At 48.3% G+C, this 19405-nt stretch overlaps 1 long non-coding RNA gene across 1 annotated transcript; it reads right to left on the bottom strand.

The window, feature by feature from the left end:
- Nucleotides 1–415: 415 nt before the first annotated feature.
- On the bottom strand, nucleotides 416–10536 carry LOC125483700. Its single transcript, XR_007262651.1, has 4 exons — nucleotides 10469–10536; nucleotides 9956–10063; nucleotides 6970–7074; nucleotides 416–1202 (listed from the first exon to the last, which is right to left on the bottom strand). It is a non-coding gene; the product is annotated as an uncharacterized LOC125483700 (long non-coding RNA).
- Between the last annotated feature and the right edge of the window lie 8869 nt (nucleotides 10537–19405).

The following is a 19405-nucleotide window of genomic DNA, read 5'->3' as shown; positions in this document are numbered from 1 at the left end:
ATGATGCAGGGAAGACCATTGATGAAACAGCTGAAGGTGGCTGGGACAAGAACCCGATCTTGAGGAACTGCTGCAGCTGAGATGGTTGGCCTTCTATAATCACAAGCATCTCCCTCTCTATTCAGTATTACCCAACCAGGGTGATGTAGGGTAAGGAGGATAGGAGCGTGTACAAGGGGAATATAAAAGGAGAGAAGCAGAACATTAAAACACAGAGCAGTAGGAATTAAGCTTGGACGAGTATTACAGCTTGGGCTAAGAGTCAAGTACAACCATATAAGGACATAGTTACTGTAGTTGAGGTAGTTTAACTACATATTGATAATGGTGAACCGTCAGCAGTTACTTAGGGTTCAGAGAACATCTGTACATCTTAAGATACTCACGTATGTATCATTCAGAAGGGAAAGCTTGCACGCTGTGGGCAGATGGTGGGGATAGAGAAGCTTTGAAGATAATGTAGAAGTGGAAGCACTGCTGAAATTAGAGGACTCAGAACTTTGTAAGAAACTGAACAGCATCCTGTTCATGCAGTAAATAACTGACATACAAATTTATTTTATGCCAATGTTACATGCAACCAGTCTGACGTGAAAATGTCTTAATGTTCTGTTTTAAGCTGTAAATGGTGGATTGTCTTAAAACTCGACTTAGAGATCTCTTCTGCACGTACGTGGTACAAGTTTGAATAAATTCACCTTGTTTTTATCTACTCAGGTCTGAAGATGCAATCTTTTCAAATACCTGCCTTCAAAGGGAGAACAATATTCTCGGATTCCTGTTGATCCTAGTTTTGCTATGATTCCTTGATACAATGCTCTGTCAAATGGAGCCTTAAGATAGCAGATAGTCATTCCCATATTTGGAATTCAGCTATTTGGTCCGTGTTTGCAGCAAGAATGTAAAGAGATCAGGAGCTGAATGGCCCTTGCTTAACTCAAACTGAGATCCATGACTATGATGTTACAAAAGAAAGCTTGATGTCATCGTTGTCACCCTGTTTTGACTGCATTTACATCTCGAAAGTCCAGAAGATTGAATGAAGGTTTTTCCCCACACAGTCCACTTGTAGGGTTTCTCTTCACTGTGAATGATGCTGTTTCCTTCCACGTTCAAAGCTCCTGAGAATTGAGTTTTACCGGCAGCTCTTCATCCAATGTTGGACTTGAGCTGCCTGTCTGTAAATTCTCCCTTTTGAATTCCTGGAAAATAAATTTAAAACAGTCAAGAGTGGAATGAAAGCTGCTGGATTATCATAAAAACCCACCTGGATCAGTAATGTCCTTGATAGGACAGAAGCTGAAAAATACAGGTCAAATCAGGCTGCGGAACTGGCTGCAGAGCCAGTCATTATTTGTGCAGAGCCAGCAGAGTGGAAGGTTTGAGTGATACTGCAACAATGCTGTCGGTGTAACAATACAAACTGTATAACTATCTGACCATAACCTGTGTCAGTCTGTAATTGGATAAATCTAACTGATCTAAGCTTGCTGAAAAAGCATTACTGTAAGCAGGTGGGAATTCATGGGCCACCTTCAGATACATGCAGTCCCCCTTTTACTCGTGAGACTTGCTTCTGGAATACAGTGTTCAGTACTGGTCACTGTACTTATACAAAGTTGTTAATATGTTGGAAGCATTTCAAAGAAGATTTAATGGACTAATACCTTGAACGAGTGGATTGCCTTATGAAGAAAGGCTCGACAGGCTAGGCCTGTATCCTTTCAAGTTTAGAAAAGAAAGAGGAGACTAAATTGAAACCTAAAAGATCTGAGGGGACCTGAACAGGTCAATGTTGAAAACATGATCGCCCTTGTGGGAGAATCTCGAACTGAGGGTCATTGTTTAAAGCTGGGGGGAGCGGGGTGGGGGGCAGTGGAGGGGAGGAGGGGGAATCCATTTGAAATGGTGAAGAACATTTACTTTCTCTCAGAGGGCTCAGAATCTTTGTAATTCCCTTCATCAAAAGGCAGTGTATGCAGAATCTTTAAATTCATTTTAATGCAGAGACAGACAGATTTAGATGACCAAGATGATGAAATGTTCAGGGATATGCAGGCACATGGAACAGAGTTTGAAATCATATCAGCTGTGATCTTATTAAGTCACACAGTAGGCTCGAAGGGCTCAGTGGCCTCCTCTTGTTCCTCATTCTTATGTTCGAATAAACTGGAGGATAAAGAAACTCAAGTCTTGTCTGATTACTGCAGGCAAGGAGGGTGTTTGAGCTCTCACTTCACCCACACATGGATCAGTTACTTTTTATCACCCCAACCAGCTTCAATTAACATCTGGAAAATTTTAATCAAATCAGCCCTCATCCTTGTAAGCTCCAGGGAATGCACCATTCCTGCTGAGATGCATTTCGATAGAAAGAGTAGAGAACATAGAAAATAGGAGTCAGAGTAGTTAATTCTGCCCAGTGAGCCTCAAAAAGGTCAAAGCTGATCTATTTAGGCTTCAATTCCATATCCACAGTTGGCCTTGATAATGATTTTCTTAAATTTCTGTGGGCTTTGCTGAGCCGAGTTGCCATTAAGAAGATGGTAGTCATCTGCCTTTGCGAACCACTACAGTCCATGAGGTGGACCCACAATGCTGTCAGGGTGGGAATTCAGGATTTTGGCCCAGTAACTCTCAAGGAATAGTGATACTTATCCAAGTCAGGATGGAGAGGGGCGTGGAGGGAATTCATGCCCAACAGAGTCTCAGAGATCTCACAGACAAAGGTTCTGCTGACTCTGTCTGATCTTGTCACTATCTTCGAAGTACTCTGTTATCCCAACCTTTACAGTGGGCCCTAACACTTTTTCCCACCATCAATGTTTTGAAAATGCTCTATTTTCACTCTGATTACCTTCTTAAATACTTGGGCAATGTTAAGTACCCTCCAATCCATAGGAACTCGGAGAATCAATAGAATTTGAGGATAACCACTAGTGCATCTGTCATTTCTAGGGCCACTTCCTAAGTTACTCTGAGACAAAGGTTATCAATCTCTGGGGATTTATCTGCCGGTTGTCCCATGAGCTTTGCCAATATCGTTTTCCTACTAATAGTAATTTCTTTCAATTCTACTTTCCCGTTAGACCCTGGGAACTCCTTAATTTTGGCTCATTATTTGTGTCCTCTTTTTTGAAAATCTAAGACAGACGTGATTGGTCTGCCATCATTTTGTACCCCATTATAATTTCCATGTTTCTGATTGTAAGGAAACCCTAATTTCTTCTTGACTAATCTTTTGCTATCAATGTTCAATTAAGAGTTTAATGATGATCAGGAAACTGTTTTTGATTGTCAGGAAAAAACCATCTGGCTCACTAATATCCTTCAGGGGAAGAAACTGTCATCCTTACTTGGTCTGGCCTATAAGTGACTCCAGTCCCACAGCAATGCAGTTAACTCTTGACAGCCCTCTGGGCAATCAGGGATGGCCAATAAATTCTGGCCTAGCCAGCGATGCCGACATCCTGTGAATGAATAAAGAAAAATGCTATTGGTTTGTGTAGTCCCTGCAAGAGCACTCATATTCTACTTTCTCCCTCTTATTAAATCCCTTCGTCTCCCTTTGCTGAAATCTAAACTTTTCCCAATCCTCAGGTCTGTTATTTTGTTTACCTAATTTGAATGCTGTTTCCTTAAATTTAATACCCATTCATTTCCCTTTCTCTGCCATGGTTTGACTATGTTTCCCATTTTGTTCTTATGCCAGACTGAGATGAATAACTTTCATAGCTTGTCCACTTCCTCTTTCAATGTTTGCCATTACCCATCTCCCATCATCCACTGAAATACTGATCCACAATTTATCACAAGTAGCTCATGCGTCATACCATTATAACTTCTTTCATTTATTTACAGGAACCGAGAGTCAGAAACAACAATATAACTCTCCATCTTTATGAAGAATTCAATCTATTGTGGTCACTTTTCCTTAAGGGCCCACACTCAACTTGATTATCAATTATTCCCTTCTCATTGCCCAACAACCATTTGCTTGTTCACCAAGGAGGGCCCTGTAAAGATGAAAGAGGTCATGTTTGTATTGAACTTCAGGAGATGAGGGAGACATCAAAGGAATATTTTCTATCAGTTACAACTGTGGAGAAAGAAATGGAGGCTAGAGATCTCAGGGAAAGAAACATTGTATTTTGAAAACAAGTTCACAGGAGTCACAGAAGACTGGGGAGATTTTTAATGAATATTTCTCCTTGATGTTTACTGAGGAGAGATCCATGGATGCTGAGGAAATATTCAAAACAAGTGCAGATGGTTTGGACTGCCTTAAAGTGCACTAAGGTGGATAAATTCCCTGGGCCTGATCAAATCCATCCTCGGACATTGCGGGAGGCGAGGGAGGAAATTGCAGAGGTCGTTGCAGAGATTTTTCTTCATCTTTAGCCTCTGGTGAAGTTCTGGAAGACTGAAGGGTGGCTAACGTTGTTCCATTGTTTAAGAAAGGTAGCAAAGACAAGCCAGGGAACTACAGGCCAGTGAGCCTGACAGCAGTGGTAGGCAAGTTATTGGAGAGGATACTGAGGGACAGGATCAACCAACATTTGGATAGCCAAGGTCTGATTAGGGATAGTCAGTATGGAGTTGTGCGCAGGAAGTCATGTCTGACAATTCTTTTATAGTTTTTCTAAGAGGTAACCAAGAGCATAGAGGAGGGTAGGGCAGTGGGTGTTGTCTATGTGGACTTTAGTACACCTTTGACAAGGTCCCGCACGGCAGGCTAGTCATGGGATCCAGGGATAGCTCGCTAATTTGATTCAAAATTGGCTCAATGGTAGGAAATAGAGGGTGATGTTTGAAGGCTGTTTCTCAGACTGGAGGCCTGTGACTAGCGGTGTGACAGAGGAGTCAGTGCTGGGACCTTTGTTATTTGTTATTTACGTAAATGATCTGGATGTGAAGAGACAAGGCATGATCACTAAGTTTGTGGGTGATATAAAATTAGAAGGTAGTGTTGATAGCAAGGAAGGCTACTAAAATTTACAGAGAGATCTTGATCAGATGGGGAAGTGGGCTGAGGATTGGAAAATGCAATTCAATATAGTTAAGTTAGGAATTATACAGTAAATGGTAAGGTCCTGAGGACTATTGTGAAACAGAGGGACCCAGGAGTACTAGTACATAGTTCATGGAAAGCAGTGTCACAGGTAGACAAGGGTGGTGAAGAAGGCATTTAACACGTTAGCCTTCATGGGTTGATGCATTGAGTATAGAAGCTGGGATGTTACGTTACAGCTGTATAAGTCATTGGTGAGGCCGCACTGGAATATTGTGTACAGTTTTGGTCACCCTGTTATCAGAAAGACATAGTTAAACTGGAAATTATGCAAAGACGATTTACTAGGATGTTGCCAGGCCCGAGTTGTAGGGACAGGTTAGTCAGGATAGGACTTTATTCCTTGGAACATAGGAGAATGAGGGGGTGATTTTATTGATGTGTATAAAATCATGAGGGGCATAGATAGGATGAATGCATGTAGTCTTTTTACCAGGGATGGGGAATTAAAAACTCAAGGTCATAGGTTTAAGGTGAGAGGGGAAAGATTGAAGAAGGACCTGAGGGGCAACTTCTTCATGCAGAAAGTGGTGCATATATGGAATGGGCTGCCAGAGAAAGTGGTTGAGGCAGGTTTAATAGCAACATTTAAAAAATAATTGGATAGGTACATGGATGGCAAGGGTTTAGAGGGACATGGACCAAATCCAGCAATTGGAACTAGCTGAGTGGACACCATGGTCAGCATGGAACAGCTTGGGCCAAAGGGCCTGTTTCCACACTGTATTACTCTATGACTCTAAATCTTACAACCTGCTCTAGTGCATACCATCATGAGGAAAGTTGAGAGAGAAAATGTGGGGTCGCGTGCAGAAATATTCTATCATCTATAACTACAGGTGAGGTGCCAGATGATTGCAGAGTGGCTCATGTTGTGCCTTCATTTGAAGGATGTAAGAAGTCTGGGAACTCTTGTTCTGAGAGTCTGATTTTGGTGGTGGATAACTTGTTGGAGGTGATCCTGAAAGATAGCATTTGGAGAGGCAAGGAATGATTATGGATAATCAGCATGGTTGTCTGCGAGAGAAATCGTGTCTCACAAATTTGATTGAGATTTTTGATGAAGTAACCAAGATGATTGATGAGGGCAGAGCAGTAAACATTGTTTACTTGGACTACAGTAAAGCCTTTGACAAAGTTCCAAGTGGTGGACTAATTAGTAAAGCTAGCTTACGTGGGATACAGGATGAGCTTGCCAATTGGATACAAAATTTGGTTAACGTCAGGAGACAGGCTGTGGAAGTGGAGAGTTGTTTTTTGGACTGAAGGCCTGGTGTTCAGCGGTGACTAGTGTGTGTTCTGCAGGGATCGGTGTTGGGTTCACTTTTGTTTGACATTTATATGAATGATTTCAATGAGAATACAGAAGGCATGGTTAGTAACTTTGCAGATGACTCCAAAATTAATGCGAGAGTGGACAGTGAAAAAGATGAAGATTTCAAAGAGATCTTGATCATTTGAGTCGATGTGCTCAGGACTGGCAGACGGAGTTTAATTTGAATAAATGCGAGGTACTGCATAGTGGTAAAACATACAAGGGAGGCAGGACTTCACAGAAAATCATAAAATCATAGAATCCCTCCAGTGTGGAAACAGGCCCTTTGGCCCAACATGTCCACACTTACCCTCAGAGCATCCCACCCAGAACCATATCCATATAATCCACCTCATCTACACATTCCTGAACATTATGCGCAATTTAGCATGACCAATCCACCCACTCCACAAATCTTTGGACTGTGGGAGGAAACCGGAGCACCCAGAGGAAATCCACTTGCAAATTAAAATAGGGCCTTGGGTATTGTAGAACAGAGAGACTTCAGGTTTCAGTTACCTAATTCTTCTAAATTTGCGTCACATATAGACAGGGTGGTCGAGAAGGTGTTTAGTATGCTTACCTTCATTGCTCAGACCGTTGTGTACAGAAGTTGGGACGTCATGTTGAGGTCGTACAGGACGTCGGTGAGGCCTCTTCTGAAGTACTGTGTCCAGATCTGGTTTACCTGTTATAGCAAGGATAGTATTAAGCTGGACAGAGTTCAGAAGAGATTTACCAGGACGTTGCTGAGAACGGAGGGATTGAGTCATAATGGGGGACTGGGACTCCTTTCACAGGGGTGTAGCACATTGAGATTGACCTGAAAGTGGTTTGTGAAATCCTGAGGGGTAACAAAAAGTTGATTGGCAGGTGTCCTTTCTCTGGGGTGGGGGTTTCAAGACCAGGGGGGCATATTTTTCATCAACTGGATTCGTTTTATTGTCGCATATACTCACGTGAGTACAGTGAAAAGTTTACAAGTTGCCAATTATGGCACCATGTTAGGTACAAAGGTACCTAGGTACAACACTACCCAGGGCCCTACCATGAACTGTTTAAGTCCTGTCCTTGAGGAGTACAGATAAGGTGAATAGCAAGTGTCTTTTCCCTAGGGTGGGGGATTTCAAGACCAGGGTCATATTTTTAAGGTGAGAGGTGAAAGATTGAGAAAAGGCATGAGGGGCAACCATTTTTCTCCCCCCGCAGAGAGTGGTTCGTGCGTGGAATGAATTTCCAGAGGAAATGGTGGATACAGGTCGAGTTTACAATATTTAAAAGACGTCTAGATAATACATAAATGTTCGGAGAGACATGGGCCATGTGCAGGCAGATGGGACTACATTAGTTTTGAAACATGGTCAGCATGGACTGGTTGGACTGACGGGTCTGCTTCTGTGCTGTCAGACTCTATGATGCTACATGATTGAAACTTACAGAACACTGAAAGGCCTGGAGAGTTAGACATGGAGATGTATCAACTTGTAGGAGAGACTAGAACCTGAAGGCACAGCTTCTCAGTGAAGGGATGACCCTTTAGAACGGAAATGAGGAGGAAATTCTTCAGCCCGAGCGTGGTGATTCTGTGGAACTCATTGTCATAGAAGGCTGTAGAGGCCAAGTCATTGAGTGTATTTATAACAGAGATAGATAGATAGATAATTATCTTGATTGATAAGGGGATCAATGGTTGTGGGAGAAGGCAGGAGAATGGGGTTGAGAAACATATCAGTCACAAATTGTGGAGCAATCTTAATGAGCCAAATAGCCTAATTCTGCTCCTATATCTTGTGCTCACGGTTATTATGGGGGACTTCAATCTGCACATAGGTTGAGCAAATCAAATCAGTAACAATACCATAGAGGAGAAATTCCTGGACTGTGTACGAGACGGTTTTCTACATCTATATATTGAGTGACCAAAGAGAGGACAGGCCATCCTCAATGGTGTATTGTGTAATGGTCAGGGGTGGGTTAGCTCAGTTGGCTGAACAGCTGGTTTGTGATGCAGACTGACTCCAGCAGCATGTGCTTAATTCCTGTAACAGCTGAAGTCACCATGAAGATCCCACTATCTTAACCTTGCCCATTGCCTGAGGTGTGGTAACCCTGAGGTTAAAGCACCATTTGTCATCTCTCTTTCTGAAGTGAGATAACAGTCCTACAGTCTTCGGGAACTATGGTAACTTTATTACACAATTAAAATTTTGAAATCAGAGTGGACTAATTGGCAATCTAGCTGTGAAAGACCTCGAGTGGAAAAGTGAAGACCTCTTCATGATAGAGCTCTTCATTAGGATGGAGAGTGACAGAGTTGGTTTTGAGACTCGGAGCCAAAATCTAAATGGACGAAATTACAATGGTATAAGGTGCACGCAGGCATTCTCGATTTTAACTGTCCCACATTTGGTGCCCTCAACCTTTAGCTACCAAGGTGACAAACTGTGAAATGTCCTCATTAAACCTCTCACTCTCTCGACATTAGTTTTGCACCCTAAAATACTGGTTGAAAACAACTTATTTGACCATAAAACATTTTGTCACCACTTTAATATCTCATTGTGTGTCTCGGGTCAGAAGTTGCATTATAACACTACCAAGGAACAGTTTGGAAGTTTGAATTATGTGAAGGGCACTATATTGATACAAATTAATTGCGATTGATTTGGATACATATCACAGTTCCTTCATCATCACTTGGTGAATAACTCCTTTCCTAAAGAGCATTGTGGGAGCTACTAAGGGAAGGTAATCGCCAGCAACAAATCATCAGGCAATGTTCAGCTGTACAAAACCTCATTTAGAGATTCAATGGAAGTAATAATACAATACCTAAGACAGTTACATCCATTATTGAAGACAGAGCAGGTTAGACAATGACAGAGTTGATCAGGGAGAACAGAGATGAACCAGAACAATGGATGGTCATAATGGATGGTGTTATAAAGCAGTTTTTGAGACCAGCCACATAGCGAGGGGATGACAAAATGAGTCACATTAGCTCCAGAGTCAGAAACTGAAAACAGCAGGAGAAGCGTAATGGTGTAGATTACTGGTTTAAAATATTGAAATTATTTAATTGTGTTCAACTTTAAAATCAAATGCCAGAGTCTGCAGCTCAAAATATATCAGAAGCACTGGGGTCAGAGTAAACTCACACTTCAGGAAATACCCGGGAATCAGGATGATGTCGGTGAGCAATTGCTTGTGTGTGAAATCATCATCCACTTGAACACAAAGCATTTGGGCCTGAACAAACAGGTGATCTCCACAAAGTATGTGAGGGTCTGAGGAGAGACTTGAAAGGAAATGAATCAGAATGGCTCAACAACCAAGGGATATTAGTTGTAAGGTCAGGTTGGAGAAACTGAAGTTGTTCTGCACAGAGCAAATGAGATTGAGATGAGATTTGATAAAGTGTCTAGGTTTAAATAAGGCAGATAAAGAGCAGCTGATCTTCTTCACTGGAAGTAAAATTATGAAAGACACAGACTTAAGCTATTGGGCAATAATTACTGGGAGATAGAAGGAAGGAACTTTATGTTACTTTTATCTTACTCAATACTTACATTCAAAGGCCAATATTATCCAGTACCCAATGAATAAAGTGGCTCACTTAGATCTTGGCGTATCATATTTGGTTTGAGTTTCTGATCTGCAAATCCTTTTCTAACATGCTGTAAAAAAAATTTACAAGAGCCATCTCAGTCAGTCCGGGACAAAATTTCAGAAGAAGCAAATATTTCTTTACTTTGGAGTTTGCTGTGTGTAAATCCTCCCCTCCTCAATCCCTGTTAAAGGAGTTTATAAACTCCATCCCTATCAGTCCAGGAGAGATGTTCACAACATCCTTTCCCCTGGCCCAGGGCGACTGCACATGCGCTCTGCTGCTGTTTGCCTCCTACTAAGATGTCGGCCGTTACCCGCGGCCTATCATGGAGACGGAGCCTCAATTTGTCCCGTTTTCTGAAACGGGGACAGATAGTGTCCTTATGCGGGGTCTGTCGCATCCACAAAGTGTTTAGAAAGCCTCCCCATCTACCGCCCGGTCTGTCGCCTCCTCCGTTCCGCCTCATTGTTACCTTTTGTGGAGCCGAGGAAAAGAGCTACTTCTCAGGATCGCTCCCACTGCGCATGCTCTAGCCTGTGGGCACGCGGGAACGTAGTGAGCCTGCGCAGTGACAAGCAATGCCGTGCCTATCGCTCGGAATTCTGGGTTAAGTGGCCACCATTGTAAAGATTGAATTTTATTTGTGGTAATGTGTACAAGCAATCTTTCTCTTTACTTCCTGCCAGGACAACTGACATATATAATACATTTAATAGAGTATAAAACTTGCCTTTTGCACCCCAGGGATATAATATCACAAAGTCTGACACTGAGCCACACTAAGTCGCCATAAACATTCTGGGCCACAGGGCTGCTTTCTTATTACAGAGACAAAACTGGCGGTGGTTTAACCTGAGGGACACCACATCTCATGTCAGCAGAGAGGTTGAAAGTAGGGAGTCATTAGTGGTAACCTCAGGCAGTGTGGGATTTCATTCTACACTGTTGGCATTATGGGGGAAACTGGCAAACGGCTCTGAGAAAGAGTTTGGCTTTCATAGCTGTCTTCAAAGAGGAAAATGTAGATTTCATGTTGTAGCAAACAGCAATGCTTCCTGTCGTTTGTTGAAGAAAGTGTTTTTGTTCCACTGATGCCCTCAAACATTGACTACCTATTTGGAAGAGCACTTGAAACGTCAGAGCAAACGAGGTGATGGGCCAAGTGCTGGAAACTGGGTTTAGAAGTGAGATATTTGATGACTGGCATAGATATAATGGGCCGAAGTGTCTTTCTCCGCAGTGTTAAAATCTCACTGACTAATATTTTGCAACTGAAACAAAAGGTCAAAAGTAGTGTCAAGACAAAAAGTTGCAAGTATTGTGCGCATCTTCCTTTTTGGGATTCAGCATTGCAACTGCTGTGTTCTCGGTTTGATTCCAAAATAGGAATGGGGAATTGATTGTTCCTATCGAAACTCTTAAAATGAACGTGAATTCCTGACATTAAGACATAAAGGGGATAGCTCTGTCAGAATCAGTGAAAGTTTTACATCAGGGCTGAAACCAAACAGGAGGAAGTGCTGAAGTCCATTGACTTCACGTGCTCAGACTACAAAAACAATACTTGCTCCTTATTAAAGCGTACAGATTTCTTTGAGATTAAATATATTGGACACACAAAAAAGGTTTTCCTTCTGGGCAATCTGTGCCTAATATCAGAATGTGGTCGCACATTTAAGACAGATGAGGAAACATTTATTCTCTCAGATGGTGGTGAATCCATGGAATTCCTTACAGCAGAGGGTTGTCAGATTTGGGTCATTAAGTGTATTCAATGGTGAGATCGGCAGATTTTTAGTCAGTAAAGGTATCAAGAGTTATGGGGAAAGGCAAGAAAGTGCAGTTCAGGATTATCATACCAGACACAAGATCAGTAAATGGTGGAGCAGACTGAATGGGCTGGATGGTCCCTTTCTGCTCCTAAAGTTTATGGTATTAATACGAGACTGTTAGGGTGACCTGAGTGAAATTTGCCAAGTTAACATGCATGGATGCCCTCTGGGCTCTGAACCGAGGTGAGACATGCAAAGGGCAACACACAACGGAGAGTCATTGTGGGTGATTGATCCAGAGTGATTATATACCAGGGTAAACAGTGAAAACCAGTCTTCAGAACCCAGGGATAGTAGGAACTGCCGATGTTGGAGAATTTGAGATCACAAGGTGTAGAGCTGGATGAATACAACAGGCCAAGCAGCATCAGAGGAGCAGGAAAGCTGACGTTTCGGGTCTGGAACCTTCTTCAGAACCTGAAGCGTCAGCTTTCCTGCCTTCAGAACCCACATTGGGCCTGACCGCATTCGCCCTACTGTCAGCTCTCACAAACCACCATGGCCCTTCACTTTTCCTGATGTCCCCTCTCTTCTTGTTTTAATCCATTTGCACGTCAGGCAATTGCAACTGACTTTGCTGATGTGGAACACTAACATGCAGTGACGTGATTCTGACTGGTCCATGACATAATTCTGCTTCTAAAGATTAGTCAGTATTTTATATTTATTGCTGTAAATGTTAACCATTAAAAGACCATGGCAGTGAAGGCACTGAATCCTCATCACGAGACTACCAGGGTAGATCTCTGTTCGTATCACCCTGGACACTGTTTGATTTGGCATTACAATCTCCCATGCTTCTGCGCATGATCGCCTCGGCTCTGTATCGGATTTGTCACATTGTCTTCATGTATGATGCACAGGCTATCCAGTAATCCAGTACATTGCAGTTTCTAATGCATGACTTTGCAGTTTAGTGGTTCGCCTAGTGGTCTTGAGTTTCATTCTTCCTGGGGAGTGAGAGAATTTTCACCACATTCTGCAACCAACATCCGAAGGAGCTCTTTAAAGTCGATCAAAATTATTGCTCATTAAATGGCGTTAAGACCACCATGTCATTTCCTCAACCAGCCAGAAATGCATTTGAAACACTACGTTCCTGTTTGTCCTTTCAGGTACTTGAGGAAGATCTTTCGGAAGGACAGAAAGCAGCTAATGTGAACAATGTTCCAGTTAGGCAGAATAAACTGCAGAGTAACGGGGAAACAATGGAGGACTAACACGGACGGGGCGGGGGAGGGGAGGGGGGCGGGGGGGGGGGGGGTGCGGAATTCTTTCCTTTCTTTGCTGTAACCAGACACTGCTTTTGAAGTCTAAATTGGGACGATATAAGCTAGGTGGGTGAAATCCTTGCCTCTTTCCATTCTGTACAAACTCAGTAACTCAATTATTTTGAAGGAGAAGCTTATCTCCAGTGAAAAAATAAAGGCCAAAAGCTGTGTCAGTAAGCATGCTTTTCCACCGTCACTCCTGGTGATCTAGTGGTTGTGCCTTGGCGCTCTCATTGCTGTGGCCTGGGTTCAATTTCCGGTCAGGGAATCAGGATTTATTGTTCTTGACAGAAACAAAATCAAACACAGAGCAGTCTCTGATGGAGATGAACGGTCTTTCTCCAGTGTGAGACGGCTTATGTGACCTTAGGCTGGATGATGATGTGAATCCCCTCCCACACACAGGGCAGGTAAAAGATCTCTCTCCAGTGTGACCTGATTATGACATTAGTATGGATGAAGACGTGAATCCCCACCTACACACATAGCAGATATCAGTCTCTCTCCAGTGTGAACTCGATTGTGTGACATTAGGCTGGACCATGAATTCTATCACTTCCCAGACACAGAGTACATGAAGCTTCCTTCCCCGTGAAGATTTTTGTGTGACATTAGGCTGGATCTCCAAGTGAATTCCTCCCCACATGTGGAACAGCTGAACGAATTCTCCCCCACGTGAACATGTCAATATTGAATTAGACCTTTAGAGCTCCTAAGGCTTTTCCCACAGTCAGAGCATTTAAAACGTCTCTTCTCAGTGTGAACCCACTGGTGTGACACAAGGCTGGATGACTGAGCAAATCCCTTCCCACATATTTATCAGGTGAATGATCACTCCCAACAGTGACTACGGCGATGAGCTTCCAATTGGCCTGGATATTTGTATCCCTTCGCACAATCCACACATTTCCACGGTTATTCCATAATGCTGATCTCCTGGCATCTCTCCAGATTGGATGATCTGTTGAATCCTTGTCCATAAACACAATGTGTGTCCAGTTTCTCTGCTCTGTGGATTTTTTTTTTTTCAGAATGTTAACTGGATGATGTTGAATAATTTCTGCAGTTAGCTCACTGGAACATTCAGAATCAGGCGTGTCAGTGTGCGAGTGTTGGCACTTTACCACTTACACTGATGTTTGAAATCTTTTCCCACAGGCATTCCAGATAAACATATTCCTTTCTGGTCCTGATGAATTGATTAACTCTGTTGGATCTTGACAGTGTGTTTGATTTGACTCTACCATCTTCAATGTCTTTCTTTCTGTTACTCTGTGAAATATTTACAAACATCATCACTGTCTGTACAGGGTAAAATCTCAGAACAAACAAATTCAGTTTCTGAGAGACATTTTTCCTTTATTGCACCTACCCCAAAACTTATGATCCACACTAAAAGATGTGAAAATCAGTACCAAAAGCAAAAGCAACTTTCCTGAATAAATCAGGAGGGACAGGGAGGGTGCGAGGGACAGGGAGGGGGACAGGGAGGGATGGACAGGGAGGGAACGAGGGACTGGGAGGGAGCGAGAGACAGGAACAGGGAGGGGGGCAGAGAGGGAGCGAGGGACGGGGAGGGAGCGAGGGATGGGGAGGGAGTGAGTGAAGGAGCATGGAACAGGGAGGGAGCGAGGGACAGGGAGGGAGCAACGGGGAGGGAGCAAGGGAGGGAGCGAAGGGGAGGGAGCGAGGGAGAGGAAGCGAGGGATGGGGAGGGAGTGAGGGACGTAGAGGGTGCAAGAGAGGGAGTGAGGGACGGGGAGGGAGCGAGGGAGGCAAGGACAGGAGCGAGGGATGGGGAGGGAGCGAGGGAGAGGGAGTGAGGGAGCGACAGGGAGGGAGCCAGGGAGCAAGGGCCGGGTAGGGAGGGAGGGAGGGATGGATGGGGAGGTGGGGGGGGAGGGATGGGGAGAGAGGGATGGGGACCGGGCGAGGGAGGGACGGGGAGCGAGGGAGCGATGGACGGGAGTGAAGGCCGAGGTGGGAGCAAGGTATGGGAGCGAGGGATGGGGAGGAAGTAGGGATGGGGAGGGAGAGAGGGACAGGGTGGGAGCGAGGGAGCGAGCAACAGGGACTGAGCGAGGGAGAGGGAGCGAGGGAAGGGGAGGGAACAAGGGAACGAGGGACAGCGAGGGAGTGAGGGAGCCAGGGACGGGGAGGGAGGGAGAGTGCAAGGTACAGGGAGGGAGGGAACAAGGGACCAGGAGGGACGGAGCGAGGGATGGCGAGGGAGTGAGGGATCGGGAGGGAGTGAGCGAGGAACAGAGAGGGAGGGAGCGAGGGACGGAGAGGAAGGGAATGAGAGACAGGGTGGGTTTTAGCGAGGGACGGGGAGGGAGCGAGGGATGGTGAGGCAACGAGGGACTGTGAGGATTTGAGAGAGCGAGGGACAGCGAGGGAGTGGGCGAGTTAGGGACAGTGATGGAGAGAGGGACTGGGATGGAGCGAGGGACGGGGAGGGAGGGAGGGAACGAGGGATGGGGAGGGAGAGAGCAAGGGACGGGGGGAGGGAGCAAGGGACGGCGAGGGAGTGAGAAATGGGGATGGACCGCGCGAGGGAGCGATGGATGGGGAGGGAGTGAGGGATGGGGCAGGAGCGAGGGATGGTGAGGGTGCGAGGGAGTGAGTGATAGCGAGGGAGCGAGTGAGTTAGGGACGGCGACGGCGCGAGGGACTGGGATGGAGTGAGGGACGGGGAGGGAGGGAGGGATGGGGAGGATTCGAGGGAGCGAGTGTTGACGAGGGAGCGAACGAGTTAGGGACGGCGACAGAGTGAGGGACTGGGATGGAGTGAGGGAATGGAAGGGAGGGAAGGAGCGAGGGATGGTGAGGGAGCGAGCGAGTGAGGGACGGTGCGGGAGCGAGGGACGGGGAAGGAGCGAGTGAGCGGGGATGGAGTGAGGGAGCGAGGGACAGGGAAGGAGAGGGAGAGATGGAGCGAGGGATGGTTAGGGAGGGAGAGGGAGGGAGCGAGAGAGGGAGGGACAGAGAGCGAGGTAACAAGGGATGAGGAGGGTGCGAGTTACGATGAGGGAGTGAGGGCCGGGGAGGGAGCGAAGGAGTGAGGGATGGCAAGGGAGCGAGGGATGGGGACGCAGCGAGGGATCGAGGGACGGGGAAGGAGGGAGGAAGCGAGTGAGCGAGGGAGTGAGCAATGGAGCAAGAGAGCGAGGGTTGGAGCGAGGGATGGGGAGGGAGGGAGGGAGCGAGCGATGGGGAGGGAGCGAGGGATGGTGAGGATTCGAGGGAGTGAGGGACGGCGAGGGAGGGAGGGAGCGAGGGATGGGGAGGGAGTGAGGGATGGTGAGGATTCGAGGGAGTTAGGGGCAGCGATGGAGTGAGGGACTGGGACGGAGCAAGGGACGGGGAGGGAGGGAGGGAACGAGGTATGGGGAAGGAGGGAGCAAGGGACAGTGAGGGAGTGAGAAATGGGGAGGGAGTGCGCGAGGGAGCGATGGATGGGGAGGGAGTGAGGGACGGGGCGGGAGCGAGGGACGGACAGGGAGGGAGCGAGAGATGGAGCGAGGAAGTGAGGGACGGAGTGAGGGAGTGAGGGACTGGGAGGGAGGGAGGGAGCAAGGGACGGGGAGGGAGTGAGGGATGGGGAGGGAGTGAGGGAGCGAGTGAGTGAGAGGCGGAACGAGGGAGCGAGGGATGGAGCAAGGGACGGAGTGAAGGATGGGGAGGGAGCGAGGGAGTGAGGGACGGTGCGGGAGCGAGGGACGGGGAGGGAGCGGGGGAACGAGGGACGGAGAGGGAGCGAGTGAGCGAGGGATGGAGTGAGGGAGCGAGGGACAGGGAGGGAGGGACGGAGCGAGGGACGGTTAGGGAGGGAGAGGGAGGGAGCGAGAGATGGAGATGGAGGGAGTGAGAGATGGAGATGGAGGGAGCGAGAGATGGAGAAGGAGGGAGGGAGGGACAGAGAGCGAAGTAGTGAGGGACAGGGAGGGCGCGAGTTACGAGGAGAGAGTGAGGGACAGGGAGGGAGCGAGGGAGTGAGGGACGGCGAGGAAGCAAGGGATGGGGACGCAGTGAGGGAGTGAGGGACGGGGAGGGAGCAAGGAAGCGAGTGAGCGAGGGAGTGAGCAATGGAGCAAGAGAGCAAAGGTTGGAGCGTGGGATGGGGAGGGAGGGAGGGAGCGAGGGACGGGGAGGGCGGGAGCAAGGGATGAGGAGGGAGCGATAGAGCGAGGGAACGAGGGATGGGGAGGGAACGAGTGAGGGAGCGACGGACGGAGATTGTATAAGGGAGGGAGAGAGGGACGGAGAGGGAGGGAGGTAGCGAGGAATGGGGAATGAGCGACAGACATAAGGGAGCAAGGGACGGGGAGGGATTGAGGGATGGGGAGGGAGGGAGAGAATGAGGGATGGGGAGGGAGGGAGCAAGGGACAGGGAGGGAGGGAGTGAGGGATGGTGAGGGAGTGAGAAATGAGGAGGGAGTGAGCAAGTGAGCGAGGGACGTGGAGGGAGTGACGGATGTAAGGGAGTGAGGGATGGGGAGGGAGCAAGGGAGCAATGGACGGTGAGGGAACGAGGGATGGGGAGGGAGCGAGAGACAGGGAGGGAGCGAGTGTGCGAGGGACAGGAGGGAGCGAGGGATGGGGAGGGAGCGAGGGACAGGGTGGGAGCGAGGGTGTGAGGGATGGGTAGGGAGTGAGGGAGCGAGTGAGCGAGGGACGGACCGAGTGAGCAAGAGACGGAGTGAGGGAGTGAGGGATGATGCGAGGGATCGAGGGCTGGAGCAAGGGATGGAGCGAGGCATCGAGGGACAGGGAGGTAGCGAGGGACGGGGAGGGAGCGAGGGACAGGGAGGGAGCGAGGTAGTTAGGGAACATGAGGGAGCGAGGGATGGGGATGGAGTGAGGAATGGGGAGGGACCGAGTGAGGTAGCGAGGGAATGGGAGGGAGCGAGGGACAGGGAGAGAACGAGGGACGGAGTGAGGGAGCGAAGGATGGAGCGTGTGAGCGAGGGATGGGGAGGGAGGGAACAAGGGACGGGGCGGAAGGGAGTGAGGGAAGGGAAGGGAGGGAGAAAGGGACGGGGACGGATGGAGCAAGGGATGGGGAGGGTGCGAGGAAGTAAGGAACGGAGTGAGTGAGCAAGGGAGCGAGGACGGGTAGGGTGGGAGGGAGCGAGGGATGGGGAGGGCGGGAGCAAGGGACGTGGATGGAGGGAACGAGGGATGGGTAAGGAGCAAAGGACGGGGAGGGAGCAAGGGATGGCGAGGGAGTGAGGGATGGAGAGGGAGTGAGGGATGGGGAGGGAGCGAGGGAGTGAGGGATGGGGAGAGAGTGAGGGAGCGAGTGAGTGAGGGGCAGAGCAAGTGAGCGAGATAGACCGAGGGAGTGAGGTACAGGGAGGGTGCGAGGGAGCGAGGAATGGGGAGGGAGGGAGCAAGGGACGAGGAGGGCGGGACCAAGGGACGGAGTGAGGGACGGAGAAGGAGCAAGGGAGTGAGGAAGCGAGGTACGGGGAAGGAGCGAGGGAGGGGGAGGGAGGGGGGATACAAGGAGTGAGGAAGGGAGAGGGAGCGAGGGAGTGACAGGGAGGAAGCGAGGGTGAGGGAGCGAGGGAGGGGGAGGTAGAGATGGACGGGGAGGGAGCGAGGGATGGGGAGGCAGTGAGGGACGGAGCGAGGGATGGGGAGGGAGGGAGGGAGCGAGGGATGGAGATGGAGGGAGTGAAGGATGGAGAGAGAGAGAGGAAGGGAACGAGGGACAGGGAGGGAAGTAGCAAGGGACTGGGAGGGAGTGAGGGACAGGGAGGGAGTGAGGGTGTGAGGGTACGAGCGACGGCGAGGAGGGAGGGATGGGTCGGCAGCAAGTGAGCGAGGGACGGGGAGGGCGGGAGCAAGGCACATGGAGGGAGGGAGTGAGGGACAGGAAGGGAGCAAGGGAAGGTGAGGGAGTGAGGGATGGGGAGGGTGAGAGCGAGGTAGCGAGGGACGGGGAGGGCGCAACAGACGGGGAGGGAGTGAGGGAGTGAGGGATAGGGAGGGAGTGAGGGAGAGAGTGAGTGAGGGGTGGAACAAGTGAATGAGAGACAGAGCGTGGGAGTGAAGGAAGGGGAGTTAGCCAGGGAGCGAGGGACAGGGATGGAGTGAGGAAGCAAGTGAGCGAGGGATGGAGTGAGGGTGCGAGGAACAGAGTGATAGAGCGAGCGAGCAAGGGACGGGGAAGGAGGGAGGGAGCGAGGGATGGGGAGGGCGGGAGCAAGGGTCAGTGAGGGAGGGAGCGAGGGGCGGGGAGGGAGGGAGGGAGCGAGGGACGGGGTGGGCGGGAGCAAGGGACAGGGAGGGAGGGAG

Source organism: Rhincodon typus, chromosome 8, assembly GCF_021869965.1.
Source record: "Rhincodon typus isolate 14 chromosome 8, sRhiTyp1.1, whole genome shotgun sequence".
NCBI lineage: Eukaryota > Metazoa > Chordata > Chondrichthyes > Orectolobiformes > Rhincodontidae > Rhincodon > Rhincodon typus.
This window is presented reverse-complemented; position numbering and strand designations above follow the sequence as displayed.